The 20,033-nt window shown below is 41.9% G+C and overlaps 1 long non-coding RNA gene and 2 other non-coding genes across 4 annotated transcripts; all 3 read right to left on the bottom strand.

Annotated features, from left to right (window-relative positions):
* Positions 1-14,141: 14,141 nt before the first annotated feature.
* LOC127583717 (uncharacterized) lies at positions 14,142-19,431 on the bottom strand. 2 transcript variants are annotated; one of them, XR_007958292.1, is made up of 4 exons: positions 19,207-19,431; positions 17,631-17,695; positions 16,321-16,377; positions 14,142-15,099 (listed from the first exon to the last, which is right to left on the bottom strand). It is a non-coding gene; the product is annotated as an uncharacterized LOC127583717 (long non-coding RNA). The 2 variants fall into 2 exon arrangements; XR_007958293.1 differs by lacking the exons at positions 14,142-15,099; positions 16,321-16,377 and adding an exon at positions 17,081-17,136.
* On the bottom strand, positions 16,133-16,251 carry LOC127567597 (small nucleolar RNA SNORA26). The gene has a single exon (XR_007955935.1). It is a non-coding gene; the product is annotated as a small nucleolar RNA SNORA26 (small nucleolar RNA).
* On the bottom strand, positions 17,455-17,573 carry LOC127567596 (small nucleolar RNA SNORA26). Its single transcript, XR_007955934.1, has one exon. It is a non-coding gene; the product is annotated as a small nucleolar RNA SNORA26 (small nucleolar RNA).
* Positions 19,432-20,033: the final 602 nt, after the last annotated feature.

A 20,033-nucleotide genomic window follows, 5' to 3' on the forward strand; every position in this document is an offset into this window, starting at 1 on the left:
GCACCATGAGAGGCATTACGATCCTCTTTAGTGCTCTCTGGGTTAAGGAAGAGAAAATCATTCAGAATTCCTGCCCCTGAAGGCAATTCACCAAACCTTTTGCAGGAAGTGCTCAGATCCCCTGTGGTCAAGTAACCTGCTGACACTCTCTGTCAAGGCTCACCCATCAATAATGGCCTACTGAAGAAAATACCAGATGGTAGCTGACACTCTTGGAACTGTATCTCAGCAAGTGTCAACTCTTTTTGGAAGGATATCAGCAGAATAAATGCTATTTGTATTAGTCTTAAAGGAGGGATTATGCAGCGGGTCCTAATGTGTGGATCTCATGGACCCAGCCACAATCTCGAAGAAGACTTAATGGATTTGTCAAGACCAGCTGGCAGGAAGGCATGGTAATAATAAAACCAAAGGCAAATATAAAATGAATTAAAACAGCAGAGAAAAGCTTTTACTAAATGAATCTAATTGAAGTTTTACAATAAAAGTGTACTTTATCAAAACTTGTCACAACCTTGGTAAAATGTGAATCCATTACCAAAGAAAGTATGATGCACTATCCTACCAAAAATGCTATTTTTTTTTCTGTCTATTCCAACCCAGGGAATGAAACAAAATTAATGTAAAAGAACCCAGTATTCAAATTTAATAAAACTCCAAGAAAATTATCTAGAGTAATTTTGGTTTATTGCTGACATCAGAGATATTATATACTGTAAGGAAAATTTGAACCAGTCATTCTCCAACACCAAAAGGATTTGTTTAAAGTGGACAATCTAATAAAAATAATTTAATGTCTAAATTCAGAGACCAGAATTATCTTCATGTAATTGACTGGCAATTCATAACGAACAATTAGATGGCAGAAAGTCAAAATGAAATTATTTTTTGAAAGGTTAAATGAATCTGATTTCATAGATTCATCCCAGTGCTTTAATCATTAAAGATAAAAATGTAATGCTTTACTGATAATTATCCTCAGTATGTACATGTATTTTAAAAAGCTTTGAATGCAGATCAAAAGAAAGCCAACTGCTCTCAGCAATACCTTTATACATCAAAGTTAAGCATTTATTATATGATATCAGATTTGAATAATTGGATAACCTATCATTTTTCAAATTCAATGTAACATTCTCCCTGAAGCTCTACTTGAAGTAACAGCAAATGTCACATTGATCATAATAGGCCAACATTTACATTGTTGCAAGAAAACAAGACCTGGGGTGGAATGCAGAAGTGTGGGATAGATATACATGCAACAGCTGTATTATGGAGGGGTTGCATTCCTAGAAAATATTCTGTATTGTAATTTTCCAAAACACAAAGTTGCTTCATCTGTGCATGTGTCAAGAAACATGAATTGAAAAAAAACTGTACTTACTTACTTCTTTTCACATAAATTTCTAAGAACAAATTTTATTCCAGTTTCTCAAATTCTTGGGTAGTGATTTATGAATTTCCATTACCCAAATGGCCAGAACATGGAGGTTGCCTGTATTTCTCCACAGATGGAAGGAAGAGAAAGAGAAAGTAGCATAGAATCCATTTCCTGGTTAGTTTCTAGAAAATTAATAAACAGAATTTTCCTTAACTGGTATGTTACAAAAACTAAGTTACTGGACTAGTTCCCAGGCCTGGGCTAAAAATTTAAAGATGTGTTTATATTCCTTGGCAGTTTGGGGATCTAAATTCAGTTAATTAAGTAACCTAGAATCAAAAAGTTTGTGGAAGTAACGGTGACTATGAAACTATGAGATTGTGGTAAAACCCTAGCTGGTTTGCTAATGTCCTGAAAAATCCACCATGCTTACTTGGTCTGGCCATTATTGAACCTTAAACCTTGAAATGGATTGACTGATAACCACCCTCTGAACTGATTCAGCAAGCCATTCAGTTAAATTACCTAACAGCAACATGAGAATACCTGTACAGTTCAACACCACTTTCTCAAGAGCAATTAGGGATGGGCATTAGATGACCATAGAACCATAGAACAATACAGCACAATACAGGCCCTTTGGCCCACCATGTTGTGCCAAACTTTAAACCACACCTAAGACTATCTAACCCCTTCCTTCCACATATCCCCTTATTTTAAATTCCTCCATATGCTTATCTAACAATCTCTTGAACTTGACCAACATATCTGCCTCCACCACTACCCCATGCAGCACATTCCATGCACCAACCACTCTCTGGGTGAAGAACCTCCCTCTGATATCTCTCTTGAAATTTCCAAAACCCAGGTACCATGAGACGATAAAGTATAACTACCCGTGAGTAATATTGGTATGTGTGTGTGGATGGAGGTAGTATAGGGGAGAATGCTGCACTATTAATTTGTTTTAAGTGTGGATTTACTATTCCTCTTCAGTCTTTGGGATTTGAACTTTGACGTCATTATAGCTTTCCCAGTTGTATGTTTTAGCCCCTTCCCAAGCTGTACGTTGTTTTCTCTTTTGCAATAGAAGCTAGGATTGTAGCCAAGAGTCAGGGAAACATGTGCTGCAAAAGGTACCTATCACATAGTTGACCTATCAGTTGAAATTTGGAATTTTAACATTGCAAATCCAAAACCACAAAGGAACAAATAATTCCAATGCTTTTGAATTACTACCAAACTACATTTTTAGGCGATGCAGAGGTTTGCAATTCTTCAGTTCATCATCCGAGCTGGTCCTCTTGCCATCAGGTTTAATCTCTGGGAACTGACCCTCAATTACTGGTATTCACTCATACAGCTTTGACTGGCATCTCAGAGTTTTCAGGATAACCATTAAACTTTAAGAGTGACAAACAAGTTACTGTAAGAACTCAATGGGTCAGCGTTTTGGATCAAGACCCTTCATCTGGACTGAAAGATAGAGGGGAGATAGCCAGTATAAAAAGAGCTGAAGGGAAGGGTGGATCCAGGTGAGGAGGGGTGGAAATAGCGACAGAGACTGGGAGGTGAAAAGTGGAGGCAACAAATGGCTGCAGATAATGGAATCTGATGGGAAAGGAGGGTGGAGCATGGAACCAGATAAGTCAGGTGGGGAGGGCAGATGGGAACACTGATGAGAGGGGACCCAGTGGGAGGAGTGTGTGGGTGATGAGCAGGATTGGGTGGAGGAGGGGAAGGGAACAGGGTGATGGGGGGCTGGGGTGGGTGAACTGGGTAGATCAAGAGAGAGAGGAAGGGACAGAGTGGGAGCAGTTACCTGAAATTGGAGAATTCAATGTCCATGCCATCAGGTTGGAGCTACCTAGATGGAACTGGAGGTGCCACTCCTCTATTTTGCGCTTAGACTCACCCTGACAGTGGAGGAGGCCGAGGACAGACATGTCGGTGTGGGAATGGGAAGGGGAATTAAAATGGCTGGCAACTGCGAGCCAGCCACATCTTCTCTTCCTATCCACCCCTTTCTGCAAGGGCCACTTGCTCTGTGACCCCCCGGTCCGCTCATCTCTCCCTACCCATCCCTCCCTGTCCCTGGGCACTTTCCCATGTAACTGTAGGAGGTGTCACACCACTCCCCACACCTCCTCTCTCGCCACCATCCAGGGCCCTAAACAGCCCTTCCAGGCGAAGCAGACTTTCACATGCCCTCTACCGTCCTTGTTTATTCCATCTAGTGCTCCTAAAGTGGCCTCTTTTAGGAGCACTAGATGGAATAAACCAGGTGCAGACTAGGTGACTGCTTTGCCAAGCACCTGCGCTTCATCCACCAAGGCCTTCTGGAGCTCCTGCCCCATCAACCCACTCCTACTGCCCATCACTCACACACTGCTTCCACTGGGTCCTCTTCCCCAACAATCTTTCCATCCCACCTCCCTTATTTGGATCTTTACTCCAGCATCCTTTCCTATCTGATTCCATCATCTGTAGCCTTTGTCACTTATACCTATCACCTCTCAGCCTCTATTTCCACTTTTCTCTCCTCCATCTGCCTATCAACTCCTCCTCACCTGGATCCATCTATCGCTTGCTAGCTCTTGCTCTATCCTTTCCCTTTACCTCTTTATACTGGCTACCTCTTTCAGTCCAGATGAGAGGTTTTGACTGGAAACATTGACTGTCCATTTCTCTCCATGGATGCTGCCTGATCCACTGAGTTGCTCCAGCATCTTGTTTGTTGCTCCACATTCCAGCATCTGCAGTCTCTTGTGTCTCCAAATTTTGGGAGTCGGCAAGTTTGTAACGTACATGGACATTACTATCTTCTCAATTCTTGATGCTGGAAAAGGTGCTGACATAATTTCAAGCTAAGCTGATCTAAGGGACATACAGCAATGGCACTATTTTCTTTCACTGGACTGGAGTCTTTGGTGGAAGAGATGATAAAGACTTCCCATGTCCACAGTGAGCTAGCAAGTCTTCCCGTGGCAGATTCCAAAGGACATGGGAGAAGAAATTTATTTCAATCAGTGCCAAGAATCAAGCCCCAAGGATTCAAATATAAAAACACAACTCAATAACCTCAATGAAATTCAATGGGTGAGTACATTTGTAAATGCCAATATCCCAACAAGTGTAGCACTAGCCTCAGTCCCTGCTTTCAATGCGCCACCCCCCAATCACTCACCTACTAACAATCTATTAACCAGGCCTGAGCCAAGCTTCATTTGCTTTAATACACCCTTGGATGTTTATCACTGCTGCAAGCTTCACATTTATATCTGGAAGTATTCACTCATGACAACTATATTAACCAAGCACATTGTGCCACACCAATGAACAAACTTTACCTGCTTGTGTGGAGAAAGTGGCTCACAACTCTAGCAACAGTAGCTAACTGATGAGCATCAGAAATGGGTGCATCACTTGTCCTACATCAAAATCCATGCTCCCTACAACTCAAATTGCCATAAGAGTGTATGGCCAGCAGTGGGGAGGAAGTCACAGATGGTAGCAGTATCTTCATATCTAATCCTTCATACACCCACTTCACCCTTGTCTCAATCACCTCTGCTTTACATGATAGAGATATTGAAACTCTTGCTTTCTACCCAATAAATCCCCAACTATGTATTTGTGCCTTTCTCCTTTTCATATGCCCAAGCACTGCAAAATGGGCAGTGCTGAAGAGTGAAAATATACACTGCTAAATCGATTTAATATTGCCAGATGTTTCCAGAATTTTTCTAAGTCATTTCTAAGCCAGATGCTAGATTAACCACACAGAGGTTAATTTACTGATGAGATCATCATATGGTGAGTTACCTGCTAATAATAGACCAACGGAGGGGGAAAGGATAACATAGTTGTCTCATTCCAGAGGAAAAGATCACCATTGATTTCTGATGCGGAGGAATTGAATAAGGACCATTGAGGCAGCCTGCAGTGGCTGGCAGGTACCCGCTGTGGAACAGTTGGTGCATTGAGAGTCCCATTTCAAAGATTCAGCACCACCTTGCAGAATACGCTGTGCAAAGTCTAGAGCCCAACTTTTCTAGCATGGAAGTAGTGGCCAGCTTAGTTTCGACTTGCAGACTTTAATTTCATGCACCATCTGATGGCCAATGCCCAGCTTCTATTACAGCACAATAGAAGCCACCCAACATCTGAACCCTGCAGTGAAGCCTCAGAGTTGTACTATGCAAACTCTGACTGCTGTCATCATACCTGTGTTCAGAATTTCAGGATATCACAGCAGTCAAATGTTCAACATATTATGGGATTGCTAACACAGCTCCTAGGAACAATGGTTCTTAAGAGCACAGATCTGCAGTCACCTTGTAGGATAACAGTATTTTTGAACCCACCACTACACTCCCAAAGTATCTTTACTGTTCCACACCAGCTTGTCAGCCTTGTTACCTGCAGTTCATACAGAGGACAAGCCTAAAGCTGAAACCTATTACCAAAAGCAGCACAACCTCATCTTTCTGCCAGTTGAACTCAGACAAGTTGGGTTACAGAACCTAGGTTAACCCTCTCCTTTTCCAGCTGCTCCTCATATACAGCCTGGGGCATGGAACAAACCTTCATGATGCCAGAGGTCCTTGTGGTAAGATGAAAAACAATCAATGATTTCCCTGTTGCAACAGCTACCAATGGCTGGATGTAACTAAAGGGTTAAAAGAAGCATCTTTCTCTGTTAGGACTATTTGTTTTTCCCAGGAGTTACTGAAACCGTGTAGTGGAACAGCAAGACATCAATGTGGAAGGTAGCCCCAAGCATTAATCGGGTGCAGTTAAACAGGCAGCTTTGCAAAACAATCAGGGTATGCTTCAGCCAAGTGAGACAATGGGGGGTGTTAATTTGCCCCATCAGACAAGATCCCAGGGCTTTGTTTGATTTCATCACAAACCTTTCTCAGCTGCACTCTCATGGAGCCACCCACCCTCTAGAAGATTGGAATTTTTATCTGTTCATTAACAGTGGAATTTTTCTGCACTAATAACTGTTGAGACTCTCAAAAACAATGGGAAGGGTTAGCAAAGGTGTGGAATCCTTTGTTATGCTAGGACCAAATGGGGCACAAAGTCCCTCCTTGACTATAAAGATGCGCCCCACAAGAGAGTCCTTCGCAGCTTCTCCATGGTGGGTTGGTTCGTGGCCAACGTCTGGCGACTGTCAAACCCCTTCACATCTTGCTGAAGTACCCCAGGGCTCCCCTTCGGTGATAGACTGAGTGGCAGAGAATGCAACGTTGCCAAGTACTGGATGCCGATAAGTATCGCTGAGAACTACATGCAAACGTGAGGTTGATTTTACTAGGGAAGTGTTAAGTGGGAGAGTTTGGGTTTTTGGTCCTGTTTCTTTTAATTTGGGTTAGATTAGATTTGTGTAGTTTCCTTTGTGTTTAGTTGTGTTAAATAAAGTTCAAGTTTTTGTGAAATTGTGGTGTCTTTCATTACTGATTCTGTCATTCGAAAGAAACCCAAAAGAACCCGAGTCCTGTTTTAATACACATTATCTGTAAATATGCCAATGTTCTGAATGCATTTTGGCTACATGCACAAAGCTGCAAAGATGGCTGCTAAAACTGTGGTCTTTTTCTACAAAAGGAAACTAAAGCAGCATAGACTCCAGTATGACCTTACAAAAAAGGTACTTCTGCACACTGACTTTCATTCTGCTCTTTTACAAATACATTGCTTCCCAGTAGGAAATCAAAACATGCGAGCCTACAACTTCTGTTAAACAGAGGGCAGCCTGATACCAGAAACTTCAGAATGGGCCATCAACAATGTCCTGAACTTCCATGCAGCACTAATGAAAAGGGTATGCCAGCTGCTCAAAGAGATGATCAATTACACATGGGCTTACTGCAGATCATTTTGTAGGAGTGCTGGTTGTAGGAAAGTATTAATTTTGCACATCCTGGATTCAAAACTGCAGGCATTATGGGCAGTGACCTGTTTGCTCCTGGACACTTTTGGTGCTCTTGCCCCCAGGCTACCTCTGTCCAAGTATTAGGTACAGGAGTAAAATTCTTGACTAGAAAAAGAGCAAGGTTACCACAAGCTCTGTGTCAGATATGGAGGCAGCAAGAATAAAAGCCAAAAATTGCAGAATAGTCAGCAAGTCAGACAGCACCTGTTGAGAAAGTTAGCATTTCATGTCAATAGCTTTTCTTCTGCAAGAAATTGCTGTATGTTTACTCAATCCGCAGCTGGTAATCAAAGGTTGAGTGAGAATATCCATGCCTGAAAACTTACCCACACTTAAATTCTGATTCATCTAATTCCTTAACACTGTGGTAGTCCCAGTCAATATTAGGGAAGTTAAAGTCATCCACTATTAAAACCTTATTAGTCCTACAGCTATCTGCTATCTCCTTAGATATTCACTCCTAATTCCCACTGACTACTGGGGGGAATTATAGTACAATCTCAAAGATATCACCCCCTTCTTATTCCTAATTCCTATCCATATTGACGTTCCCCCAGGAATATCCTAAAGTACAGCCATGATGCTCTCCCTGATCAAAAACACAACTCCCCCTCGTCTCTCACCTCCATCTATATCAGGCCTGTAGCATTTGTATCCTGGAACATTGAGCTGCCAGTCTTGCCCATCCCTCAACCACATTTCTGTAATAGATATCACAATCCCATGTGCCTATTTATGCCCTAAGTCCATCTGCCTTACCTGTCAAGATCCTTGCATTAAAATAAATGCAGTTTAGCCTATCACACCTTCCTGTGGCACCTTGGTCTGTTCTTGCCTACTGGATGTGCTTGCATTAACTTCTACATTTGCTTCAACTTTCTCATCTGTCACACTTCTTAGTCCCACATCCCTTCCAGATTAATTTAAACCCTCCTAAATAGCTCTAGCATATCTCCAGCATATCTCCCTCCCAGGACATTGGTTCTTCTCCAGTTCAGGTGCAACCCATCCCTCCTGTACAGGTTACCTCTGCCCTTGGAGATCCCAATGGCCGAAGAACCCAAATCCCTCCCTTCTGTACTAACTCATCAGCTACACATTCATCTGCACTATCCTTCTATTCCTATCCTCACTGGTGTGTGGCACTGGGAGTAACCCAGAAATTACAAATCTGGTGGTCTTGCTTTTTAACCTTCTGCCCAACTCCCTATATGCATACTACAGAACCTCATCCTTTTTCTTACCAATATCATTAGTACAAAAGTGTACAATGACCTCTGGTTGCTCACCCTCCCCCTTGAGTACATTTTGCACCCAGACATCCTTGACCCTGGAGTCAATGTACCATGCTGGATTCTCATTCGCAACCACAAAATCTCCCATCTGTCCCCTTATCAAGTCACTACAGCTGTCCTCAACTCTAATCTCTTACTGTGCATCAGCCAGTCATTGTGCCACAAAGCTGGCTCTCTTCTGGAAGGCTATTACCACCCCTCTCCCCTCCTAAACAGTATCCAAAAGAACAGTTTTTATAGAGGGGAATGACCACAGGAGAATCCTGCCCTTCCAGTTTACCCACCCCAGTGGTCATCCAACTGCTGCTTATGACCACCTCGCTAAAGCTTCTGTCCATGATGTCTCAGCTTCATGGATACTCCCGAGGGAGTCCAACTGCAGGTCCAGCCTTAGTTTACTTCAAAGCTATCACAGAACACTAATTTAACAGGTGCAACAATGTATTAAATCACATCCCAACACATTTACAACTTATTCTGCATATTGCAATCTCTTGAAGGTTTAAGCCCTTTTAATTCAAAGAGACTAAAGTGGAAAATACTTTCTAATTTGTTTAGTGATAAATTCACTGTACTTTCTGGTCTTTGTATCTCAGCCATGAACCATGTCAAATCATAAAAATGAGAAATCACAAGATTCCAGATGAATTTATTTTGCAAATAGAAGCAACTCATCCAATCCAATTTTTTCTTTCAACCATCCAGAATTTATTTAGCTTTTTCTTTATGGAAAATGAAGGGAATAACATGTTTTCGTGATCTATTTATTGATAACTGTCTTTTGAACAGTTGTCTAATAAATAGAATTTGCCTAGATCATATTTTTTTGATATTTACAGATTAGAAATGTTTTAAAAGTTATTTTACCTACTTTTCCAATACCACATAAAATTGAAATTACAGAAAAAAAATTTTAGGTTTTAATCCTTATCAGAAAGGCTTGATAGCAATAATTTATGATCTGATTATGAAAATACATCTAGAGATACTTGATAAAATTAAGAATGAATGGGAAAGAGAACTCCAGATACTTTTACCTATAGAGACATGGAAGAAAATTCTCCAATTAGTTAAAACATCTTCAATGTGTGCTAGACACTCTTTGACACAGTTTAAGGTGGTTCACAGGACCAATATGTCTAAGGACAAGTTAGCCCATTTTTATCACCATATAAATCCTTTATGTGACAGATGTAATTCGGAGGTGGCTTCCCTGACACATACATTTTGGTCCTGCCCTCTTTTGGAAAATTATTGGAAAGACATTTTTTAATATTATTTCAATTGTATTGAATATTGATTTACAACCTCATCCTATTACTGCAATCTTTGGGTTACCAATGATGGATTCCAGCCATTTATCCACTTCAGCTTGTCATATGATTGCATTTGTTACATTAATGGCCAAGAGATCCATTCTATTTAAATGGAAGGATTCTATACCTCCTACCACATTTCAATGGTTTTCTCAAAATATAACATGTTTAAACAGATAAAATTAGGAGTGGTACTGTTGATCCTTCACTTAAATTTGAGGAAGTTTGGAGCCCATTCATTATTTCCATATGACATAAGCTGACCTTTTTCGAATCCCTTTCAATATAGAGGAGCAGAGCTAATGACAATGTTTTTTTTTAACCGAAGAAATAACAGTCTGGCTTTTTTTTAAAAAAGTTTTTTTGTTTTTTTTAAATTGAGGTTCTTTTTCATATTAATTAAATTTCTTTTCAAATTCTTTTGTATCATGTTCACTTACTAAGAGATTGGGAGGTTCAGATTATATATTTTACTTCCTGTGAGTGTATATTATTATTCCAATCTCTTTGCACCATGTGTATAATCACTATTGTCACGAACCAGCAACAAAAGAAACACACTAAGCATGATTCAGTGTTAAAAACTATTTTATTAATCACTAATGATAATACGTAAAATAAAAGTAAAAATGTTAGTATGTTAGAATTCAAAAACGTTAAACCTTGAACGTTAACCTCAAAACTAAACTCGTTGTGAGAGGGGGAGAGGGGGAGAGGGGGAGAGGGGGAGAGGGGGAGAGGGGGAGAGGGGGAGAGGGGGAGAGGGGGAGAGGGGGAGAGGGGGAGAGGGGGAGAGGGGGAGAGGGGGAGAGGGGGAGAGGGGGAGAGGGGGAGAGGGGGAGAGGGGGAGAGGGGGAGAGGGGGAGAGGGGGAGAGGGGGAGAGGGGGAGAGGGGGAGAGGGGGAGAGGGGGAGAGGGGGAGAGGGGGAGAGGGGGAGAGGGGGAGAGGGGGAGAGGGGGAGAGGGGGAGAGGGGGAGAGGGGGAGAGGGGGAGAGGGGGAGAGGGGGAGAGGGGGAGAGGGGGAGAGGGGGAGAGGGGGAGAGGGGGAGAGGGGGAGAGGGGGAGAGGGGGAGAGGGGGAGAGGGGGAGAGGGGGAGAGGGGGAGAGGGGGAGAGGGGGAGAGGGGGAGAGGGGGAGAGGGGGAGAGGGGGAGAGGGGGAGAGACCCAAACTCCAAGTTCCAGAATGGTTCTTAAAGTTCAGTTCCGCAAGCCATAAGGTGAAACATGAGCAAGGGCTTCTTCAACAACCACCGTTGTCTGAAGATAAGACGTAGAGAAACAGAGAGTAAATACGAAATCCAAATGTTCCACGATGGAACCCAAACGACACTTCAGTGTTTACTCGGTAGTGACTTCCTCACCCCGAAAAAGCATCCGAATCGTGGTCGTCCACACACACATACCTGTTTCCTTCTACAGGTCAGCAACAAAGTGAACTCCACCGGATTACTTCCAACTTCCATACATGGATTTCAGTGGCAGACACAGTTATTGTTTCTCATCCATCGATAGAGAAAACTAGCATGGCTGGTGTCTTTCTCTCCTTCATCTAACTTCTACCACGTCATTACGTCCTTTATCTTCTATTGACGTAAGCACACCACACACACAAATACACACACACTCTCTATCTTAAAGGGACATTAAGAGTCCATAACACTATTGTAATGTATATTAATTTGAAATTTAATAAAAAGATTGAACAAGAAAGCAACTCACAAATAGCATCAAAGTGCACCATTTTTAATACTTTTCCTTATATATTTTGCTTCCCCCCCCAAAGTTCTATTTAAGGTCAACATGCCCTTAATGAACAAAACTGAAAGACATTTGATAGTAGAGAGTACTTTAAGATAAAACTTAAGCCAATGATTTTTAAATGGAAGCCTCTTCCATAAGTGTATTCCACACTGGAAATTTCAATAAAACCAAAGAGACAAATTCAATCTACTCCACAAGGCATAACGGTCAAAGATTTTTCTATAAATATCAGTAACTTTTCAGTGTGTATTTTCCCTTTGTGCAGGTACTAAAGAGCTTCAGATTTTGTTTTCAGATGCTTCACAGCATCAACAAATGTCAGCAGCATTAAGATTTACAATTTCCCAACCAATGACAAATGAGTTTCACTACAGTACTGATACTTACCAGAATGTATTAAGGAACATTAAGGATTATTTAATCACTCATTAATCGACAACAAATCAATGGAACACTGGAGGAACTCAGTGGGTCAGGCAGCATCTATGGAGGGAAGTGGACATTTCAGGTAAAGACCCCTCATCTGGACATTTCCATCCATAGGTGCTGCCTGACCTGCTGAGTTCTTCCTGAGAATGGGCAAAGTTGCAGATGGAATACAGTGTAGACAGTCATACACTTTGGTAGAAGGAATAAGGGCACGGACTATTTTCTAAACTGGGAGAGAATTCTGAAATTGGAGGTGCAAGGGGACTTGGAGTCCTAGTGCAGAATTCCCTCAAGGTTAACTTGCAGGTTGAGTTGGTAGTATGGAATGCAAATGCAATGTTAACATTCATTGAGGACTGGAATATAAAAGGACACAATGCTGAGGCTTTCTAGGGTGTTGGTCAGACCACATTTGGAGTATTAAAGAGTTTTGGGCCCCATATCCAAGGATGGATGTGCTGGCATCGGAGAGAGTCCAGAGGTTTACAAGAATGATCCTAGGGATGAGAGGGTTACTGTACCAGAAGCATTTGATAGCTCTGGGTCTGTAGTCACTGGAGTTCATAAGGATTTTTTTTTGGGGGGGGGGGGGGGGGGGGGGGGAAGGAAAGGGGGTGGAGAGAGAGAGAGGAAGGAAGAAAAAAAATCTCATTGAAACCTTCTGATTATTGAAAGGCCGAGATAGTGTGGACATGGAGAGGACATTTCCAGTAGTGGGAGAGTCTAGGACCAGATAGCACAGCCTCAAAATAAAAGAACATCCCTTTTGAACAATTAGAAATTTCTTTAGTCAGAGGATGGTGAATCTGTGTAATTCATTGCCATAGATGGCTGTGAAGGCCAAGTCATTTGGTACACAGTATTTAAAGTGGAGATTGACAGAATGGGGTTGAGAGCAAAAAATAAATCAGCCATAATTGAATAGCAGAGCAAACTCAATGGGCCAAATGACCCAATTCTGCTCCTATGTCTTATGTTTCTCCACTGCTGTGTTGCTTCAGATTCTTGTATCAATAATTTAATGGCACCCAGAAGTATTTCAGGCACTCACCTATACAAGGGTTCATTTCAGGTATCCATTGTCATGTTACATTATAGTACAGCTGAAAATCAGTTTTGATAAAAGATCTTCAATCTGAAACATCAATTCCTCTTCCCACAGTTGTGGTTTGACCTAAGTATTTCCAGTTATTATTATAAAAGTTAGTCTAATGGGAACACTGTACAGGTTAACACCAAACTTATGGGCAGCCCATACATACAAGCATTTGAGACCAGAATAGATTTGCCAGCTGCTGCAGGCACCTTCTTTCAGATGGGAATAGAGCATTTCCACTTGCATTCTTCCCCCCACTTCCATCACCCCACACTGCAACAAATGGGGGCTGTATTGAGTAGGGTAAAGCTGGAAGCGCTGAGCAGACTCGCTCAGCAGACTCGCTCAGCATCAGTAAGGCTGACAGCCACTCTTCCCACGTGCTCATTCTCCCTCCACAGCTGTTTGTTCATTTCTGACTTGCAACCAGTTCCCTGGAACGGAATGCTGTCGTAACTTGGTGACTTCCCGTGTAGTAATTTGAGCCTAATTACAAATCTACTGGAGGTTTCTACTGACATTAGCTTAGTACCCAACTCATCCCCCGGTTTTCTTAACAGACCAATTTGCCATTCCCCATGGCATGATAGTTGGCCCACCAGCAATACTCTGCAGGTAGCAATTTAGCCAACTACCAGATTTTCCATCAAGTCAATGTAGACTTATTTTGGAATTTAAGGAAATTTTAAAAGTGCAATGATCTTATTTTTATTTTAATGTTGCAAATTCGAGTAACTAAAAACATTACATAAATGAAACCAACGAAGAATATAAAAGCAATGTTCAAAAAAATACAAGGTCCCAATTCCCTGAATAAGAACTAGCTTCTGACACACCAGAAGGGGTGACTTCTGCATTACAGCAGGTAATAGCAATTCACAAATCTCTACCAAAAAATGCAAGATACAGAATAAAAATTTGCTCATGAAATGCAGGATTTTATTTGCAACTCACAGGTGACATGGTTTTGCATTACATAAAATTGCCATACAGACCATTTTCTAGGAATGCAACCTCCCCAATTAAGTGTGGTTTGCCTACCCAAGGATATAAAAAACAAATTCTGTGGCTGGTTCAAATGATCATGCTCGGAAGTCTGAGATAGCACAATTCTATTTCTAAGTTTCTTGCCATTTTCACCAGGTGGGATAACTCAAAATTCAGTCCACAGTAGACAATACACTAGCTTCAAGTCAGAAGATTGGGAGCTTGCATTCTACTCAGAATGGAGTATAAACAAAAAGTGCCAAGAGAGCACTGCATCTCAAGGGATCACCTTTTGCTTAGATAGCAAGATTCCATGGCAGTATTACCTATTTCTTCTACTGCTGCACATCCTGTATTCCCTTGGAGAACTGGTCACTTTGCTGCTTTTAACCAAAAAAGTGGTCTTGCTGCTTGCTTGCAAAAGGCCCATGTCTGCCTATATAATGTACATATTTAACACCCCAGCTATGGGAAACTTTAAATCAATATATTCTAAAAAAAAATACAAAGACAACTTAAAAAGAATTTGAAAAAAGCAGGAAAATAGATTGTTCAAAGAGCCAGTACAGAAATATGAATGGGTCTCCACTGTAAGATTCCATTAAAAATAACCAGTTATTAATTGAAAAATCTAGAAGCTAAGAAAAACTGTATAAATACCTTATAAACAACTTTGCAGTTTCTTCAGAAAGTACATTTGTGCAATATAAAGAATTAGTGTTTATTGTACAAATCACTAAATTATTCTGGGATGCTCAACATCCTAACAAAAACAAGTGAAGGGCAAATAATCCAAATTACAATTTAAAAGCTTTGATGCACCACAATGTGTTGATTACACATGTTCTTGCATTTATGCTGCTCCCTGCTCCTGGTTTGACCATTTACCTAGAAAATAGAAGTTTTTTTTCATCATTTTGCAGCAAATTCAGCCCTCTCCATTCACTTGCTCTGGTGTATATTTTCACATACACATAAGATAATACCCTTACCAAAACATGGCCTGAGGCTAGCAAATTTATTAAACCAAACCAGAACACCACACACACACACACACACAAAGACTGCTGATACTGTCCAGAACAAGAGATAAATGCTGGAGGAACTCAATGGGTCAGGCAGCATCTGGGATAGTCAACATATTGGATTGAGATCCTGCATCACAACCAGGTAAGTTGATCACACCAGATGCTGCCTGACCCACAGAGTTCCTATAGTTTTTTTTGCTCCAAACCAAATACAGGATGGGTTTTCATGATGCAGTGACTCAATTCTTACCCAGCACAAAATTACACCAATGTTCCCTGGTTATTCATCTCAATTACTGAAAGATCCAAATGCTACATTTGCCTGGATACAATCACTATTCTGTAAAACCAAAATTTAAGCAATTCACCAATATAAAATTAATCTGTGGCATTTACAGCATTACATAAACCATACCCATTTTACCATCTTCACTTTTTCCATTAACTCTGGAAAACCCCAAATATATTGAAGTTTACAATAAAAGACAGCTACCAGCACTCAATTGAAATTAGCAAACAGACACCCAAGTTGCCTGCTTATTTAAAAGTCTTGGAAAAAGAACTCAAGCTTTAATGGGATCCTTTGACTTAGAATTAGAAGTTATCTGGATTTCCATTTCTAATCGCATTGTCAGCAAATTTTTGCTCTTGCCATTTTCACCCTTCTTCAGCTGTCAATCCCTTCCTGAGTTCCCAAAGGTTGCTTTTCATATACTGAAAAAAAACCAACTAGACACAGTCTGAACAGCTTTCAGAGAGATGGATATCAAGCCATGTCATATACAAAATCCAACTCCCCTCCACCCCAAAAAAATGCGACTCAGTATTTTGCAAAATCAGGTGGCATTTATTCATACCCACCCCACTCTCAACTGCAGCTTATAATAGAATATATTTGTCCCTTACGACAGGATCCAAAGCAATGATAATGCATTTGCTTTGTGTTTTAGAAAGAAATTGCTCTGCCCTTCTGTGTTAGTCATCCGAGACATAATCAGTCTTGGATGGGCAATGATGAAAGGGGGAGACAAATTAAGAAATTCCAAGCATCTCAGACACAACCTCTCATGCATACTCATACCTCAAAGTACATTCTTCCAAATTTCAAATCCTCATTATTTGTGCTCATTTCATTGCTCTGCAAATGAAAATTTTTTTTTTTAAAAAACAAGCATGACAACAACAAAATTTAATCATTACAATTACTGATGTAAATCTACAGATATTAAAGTTAGCTCTTAATAATCAAGACAGACAAGAGATTCCCTTGCCTTGGGTTTGAAGGAATTTCTTTGTTACAGGTCTATTATTACAGTCCAAACTGACAAGGTTAAACAACATTAAATTTTTCTACTCTTATTAAATGTTCTGATTTCTCCTTTTAACCTCACTTCCCTTAATTTTGGCTCAGTTTATTTCATTGTGTATTAGTAAAGAGCTTTGAAGTTGCACTATATTTACAATATATAAAAATTGACAGTGCTACAACTGCACACATTAATTTTAAAATCTGAAAAACCCACAAGTTTTCTGCCAGTATGATCCAAAATCCAGCAGGACCTTTGGTTTGGATAAAGAAATGATTTGTAGTTGACATCACTTAAAACCTGAAAGTAGCAATAAGATACAGACTTTTTTTGCCTGCCCCTCTTGCTGCATCTTCAGGCATTTATCAAATAAAAACCACAGGCAATGAAGACTTGGTAACTTGAGAGAGAACTGTTGTGTCAACAGTCCAGAGGTGCCAAGCATTTATAATGCTTCTAAAAGTCACTGACATTCAATATAGTTCAGAAACCTAAAAACTAAGCCATCACTATAATACTAGAATTGTAACTTGCCTTTCATCCTCACAGCTACAACAATCTGCTGAATGGAATGGACCAGTGGATTTAACCTGCCACAAGATCAAAGAGCAGATTCACTAACATTAAAAGCACAATCTCAGAAGTTCATGCCATGTCATTGTAGGAGATAGCAGTGGAGTTCCTGTTTGCAAATTTCAGTGGACCCCTCAGCAAGTTCAAAATTTTGAATGTATTTTATGGATAAATGTTGGCAGTTTATTATGAAGCTTTATACTACACATGCTAACATTTTCACCCAAGGACACCCAATGCTTTGTAAAATGATTGCCTCAATGAAACAAATTCTCAGATTGCAAATCTGCACCAACCTTGAACTTCTCCAATCTCCAAAATAGGAATTTAATAATAGCTGTTCCTCACGACAGGATCCAAAGCATTGACAGCACATTTGCTCTGGGTTTGAGAGAGAAAATAATCTGCCCCTCTGTGTTGGACACCCAAGACACTGTCTGCCTTAAATGGACAAAGAAGGGGGAAGCAAAACAATTTATACTCAAGACATTTTACTCTTACTGTTCCCCACCTTGATAACTCATTGCACTTCCAAATGTAATTCCATCCTCATATTTGATTGTTTATTCAATTCATCTACAATTGAAGCAGAAACATAAAATTACCAAATTTAGGGCTTCACAAGTTTACTTAGAAATACACAATTATGCCATTTAAAAATCTGTAAGAGACTGCAATAGTCGATTAATAGAAAGCAGCATGTTCCTCTAGACAGGATCCAAGACAAGAAGAAGAATGCCCCGGTCTGAAAGAGAAAATTATTTACCCCTTGTTAATGGCCATTTAAGACACTGATCATCTTAGATGGGCAAAGCTGAAAAGGGGGACTTGGACATTGATACCCAATTATCAGCATTACTGCCGACTCAATCTAATTGATCTTAAACATTTCGCGTATATAAATTACTTCAAACCATCCAAGACAACTTTACTGCACAAAACCACAACCCTCAACTTTGGGGTTTTAACATCTTGTTGTCAATCATCCCTGGTTGTTTAAATGTGTGGTTTGAAGCCCAAAAGCATGAATCAACCTCATGCTCAGGATACTTCCTAGTGCCCTTACACTTCCAGTCTACATTAGTGATATTAAAGTAAAACATCTACCACGACACAAGCTTTATTTTGTTCTGGCTTCTACCCTCTTCCCTTCCAGTCCTGATGAACGTTCTTGACGCAAACATCGACTATTTCCCTCCATAGATGCTGCCTGACCTGCTGAGTTTCTCCAGCATTTTGTGCATGTTGCACAAGCTTCATTTTGTTACCTCTTCCAAAGCTCCCATTTCAAACGTGTTACTGTATATAGATCAGAGTCGTGTAGCAAGGAAACAGGCCAATAAGCCCACCGAGTCCACGTCAACCATTCAAGCACCCACTTACACTAATGCCATTGTATTTCATCAACTCCTCCTACTAGGGGCCATTTAGTGACAAATTACCCTGCCACCCTGCACGTCTTTGGGACGTGGGACGAAGGCAGAACAGCCGGTGAAAACCCATGCGGTCACAGGGACAACGTGTAAACTCCACACAGAGGTCAGGATCGAACATGGGTGGTTAGAGCCACTAGTTGCGCCACCATGCAATCCCCTAAAAAAAAGAAACCCCGTGCTCCACTTAGATTAAAACATCAATGTTAAATCTCACCTGCCCGAGGACCGGCCTATTTGCCAGCCTCATTTACAAAATGAACGTGGGTATCTCAAAAATACTGCGCTTGTATCCTCGTCATTTCAACCCACCAGAACCGCGTGGAAGGGAAACTCTGGCGACTCCACCATGTGGCCGGGCTTCAACCCCAGTTCAGTAACCGAGTCCCGGCGCCATCGACCACGAGGTCGGCACCGCCCCAGAGTCAAACCATGCGGGTTGGTGCAGTAAAGTGGCGGCCAGGTGCACAGGGAGCGCGACTCACCCCAAGTCTACAGCTTTCCCTTGATCTTTCTGAGCGACTTTATGAAACACGAAGGGCCCAATGGCCGATTCACCCCCCCCCCCCCATAAATCCCCCGCTCACCCCAACACTCGCGCTACGTATTCACAGAGCGGGCGCCTCGCGTTACGTATTCCACACAAAAACCGACCTCGCTTCAAAAGACGCCGCCGCAGTTACACGGGCGGGGCGCCGCAGAAACGCAAATCAGCTTGCGGGGGGGGCCACAGACGGCCGTACGCCCGACCGCGCAGAGCTGAGGCCCAGGCCGCGGCCCCGCACTATGCCATGCCTGCCCGTGGACGCTGGAGGCCGGACTAGTGCCCGTAAGGCCGCGACACCAGCGCATAACCGCCCCCGCCACAGACAAGAGAGAAAGGAAGGAATACCGCGGTCCCACCTCCTCTAACTGTCCTATCACGGCTGGGCGGGACGGTCACGTGGTTACGTCTCCTCTAACTGCCCTATCACGGCTGGGCGGGACGGTCACGTGGTTACGTCTCCTCTAACTGCCCTATCACGGCTGGGCGGGACGGTCACGTTGCTTGCGTCTCCGCTGCGGGACCTGGTGTGAGCTGCAGGCGTCACCGCAGCTGCTCAGGCTGAGTGTGTTCAGCGGCCCGTTTTCGGGTCACTTGGGCGTTGGCCAGCGATTCGGCAATAGAACAGTACCGGGGTGGTGGGTGTACTTCACTGGGAACAGAGTGATGAGCGAGGTTGAGATGATCAGAAAAGTGAGGCACAGACCATCTAATAGGAAAGAACACCTGAACGGGCCGGTCTGTTAGCCGCACTCGAGGGGGAACAAACAACCTGCTGTCGGGCAGCATCTGCTGGGGAAAAGCAGGCTTTCGACCTGAAATGTGGACAATTCCTTCCTTCCCCCTCTTCCCACGGATGCTGCTCGACCTGCGAGTTTGTTGCTCCATATTCCAGCATCTGCAGTCTCTTGTGTCTCCATCATAGTATCGAGGCAGT

The sequence above is a fragment of the Pristis pectinata genome, chromosome 2, assembly GCF_009764475.1.
Source record: "Pristis pectinata isolate sPriPec2 chromosome 2, sPriPec2.1.pri, whole genome shotgun sequence".
Classification (NCBI taxonomy): domain Eukaryota; kingdom Metazoa; phylum Chordata; class Chondrichthyes; order Rhinopristiformes; family Pristidae; genus Pristis; species Pristis pectinata.